Raw genomic sequence first — 2448 nt, forward strand, 5'->3', positions numbered from 1 at the left:
CAAATTAAGAGTAACTGCATTTAAATAGTAATTCTAGTGTGACTTTTGAATTTAGGAACAGCAATGCATTACAATACTGCGTTGCGAACAAATGTAATGTCATTTTTACTCCGGCAAGGAAGGTGGTGGAGTTGTGTGATGATCAGCGTACGTTTGTCCGTCTGTCTGTCTGTGTGCTATGTTACTCAAAAACAGACCAGTGGATTTGGATGAAATTTTCAGGGAAGTTCAGAAATCTCATAAAGACCAGGTGATTAGATTTTGGCAGTGATGCTGCTTATAGTCTGGATCCACGGATTTGTTAAAGATTCCTGTATCATTGTGGGATAGCGTCACGGCGTCACTGTAACCATGACAACAAGTGAACACTACATCAGCTGCCTGCAGATGATCACATGATTGGGATCCTACTATAAATCCACCACTGAGGACTTATCAGGACTTTTCTGTCGGAAATGATACAAAAAAATAGTTGATTAAATTATGAGGGTGTTTCCGAGTCCCAACATTTCCCAACACCTGCTACATGCATAGGTCACGCAATTTGGTATCCATACGTAACATTCACATGCATAACACATGCCTGTGCTCAGCATAAGGTCATTTTGTTTGTGGGTACATCTATATTAAACATTAAATGGTCACATTCTATGTTGCCGTTATTTCTGCAGTGAATTTTTTTAAAGATTTCAGCCGTCGGAAATGATACGACTGAGCAGCCTGAGCTCTGTGAGTGCTTTTCTTGTTTATCCATGTTTTTCTGTTTCTTTTTGGTGACTGAAATTTACTTGCAAGTCTGTCCAAGAACTGTTTTACCCAGTTATATTTTAGACCATAGCGACTGATTAATGTGGGATGCTGCGTTCATGACGTAACATAAACTCTTTCCCACTTATTTAATCACTTAAGATTAAACAACGTTCAGGTCTCTCATCAGAAATGATACAACAAGTGAGCAGCCTTGGAGGAGTACTGCGCTCTCTGAATGCTTTTCTTGCGATTGTAATGTTTCCCCCCCCCAACTCAGATGATAGACCATCAAACAGGTTTTTAAAATCTGGCAACCCACAAGCTGCTCTTATTAAAGGCTTATTCATGCTGTGGTATTCCTTTTGCTTATACTAACTGACTATTTGTTTATCTATTACTATTAATAATATATAAGCTCTGCTGGATAAACAACTAATTACTGTGAGTATTCTGCGTAACAAAGAGGAACCAAAGCATTTATCTACAAGGTGCCAGATACAAATAAATTCAGTTTTATGTGTCAATTTTTTTAAAAATTATTCCTCTCTTAAAACAACAACACCTTGCAGAAAGAATCAGTATCCCAGAAGATTTGGATGACTTATAGATCTCAGACCTCACTGTTGGGTTATACTGATATAAAAGTACCAGTGAAAACATTATTTTAACCTTCAGCACGGACGGCTGTAACACATGCAGGTCAATGAGTAGGCTGAACGTGTTGCCAAGTTTATTAAAAGGCGGAATCACTGAGGGTTTGTTAGTATATCATTCAAATATGATTCTTCCCACTGAAAATGTGCTGTGACTTTTTTTAGCCAGCCGAAACTGTACGGGCAACTGTAACTTGTAGAAAAGCCCAACATAAATAGACAGGAATGTGCAGAGTCAAAACAGCTCTGACAAACGCAGGCACCGGATGGTATAAATAGAAACGAGGCTCATTCATTTCAGATTCATAAAAGAGATAAAAGCCTGTGAGGAGGTGATATATTGCCTGTGGCATTTTTGCTCCAACCTGAAAGGGCTATGATTGGAAACTTCACAGGCGGGAATGTGAGGGATTCCTATTTTTGTACGGCTGTGTGACCTTGTGTTATGAAATGAAACGAGACGTTCTCATCAGGCGGCAGCTTTGCACAAAGACAAGCGAACGCACTTTTATTGATTAACCTGCCCTGATAAGAGTTTCTTTACTCAGAGACATATGAAGAGCACGATTCTGGATTAATCACATTTAGAAGGACCTTGAGTGGGACGGACACTCAGCTTGTGTGTGGTGTGTACTTCAGCATGAGTTTGCACAATCACTTCCAGTCGTGTTGTTGTGGAGCTTTGGCTCTTTCATCATAGGACTGCAGGTCAACACAGCACCTCCAGGTCTTTACCTCGTATACAATTAATTATGATCACTGAGCAAAGTGACAAGAGAAATTAGTATGAACTTTTATTTTGTAGTTCCAGCGGTAAGCAAGTATTGTAGCTCTGAGAAATTCCCATCCTTGTATCATGAGATAGAATAACATGGTGTCATCACGTTTTGTTTTTCACGTGTCATTGCACACCGTGTTCCCTCGAAGAAGCGTCTCCTCCCCCTGACCTCAAACACAACATTTGACGTGTCATTTTAAAGCCGTGAAATGACACGAAAAAGTCTCAAAATGCAGGGGCGTGACATGCAAATTGCTACTTAAACAT

Source organism: Acanthochromis polyacanthus, chromosome 1 (assembly GCF_021347895.1).
Source record: "Acanthochromis polyacanthus isolate Apoly-LR-REF ecotype Palm Island chromosome 1, KAUST_Apoly_ChrSc, whole genome shotgun sequence".
Lineage (NCBI taxonomy): Eukaryota > Metazoa > Chordata > Actinopteri > Pomacentridae > Acanthochromis > Acanthochromis polyacanthus.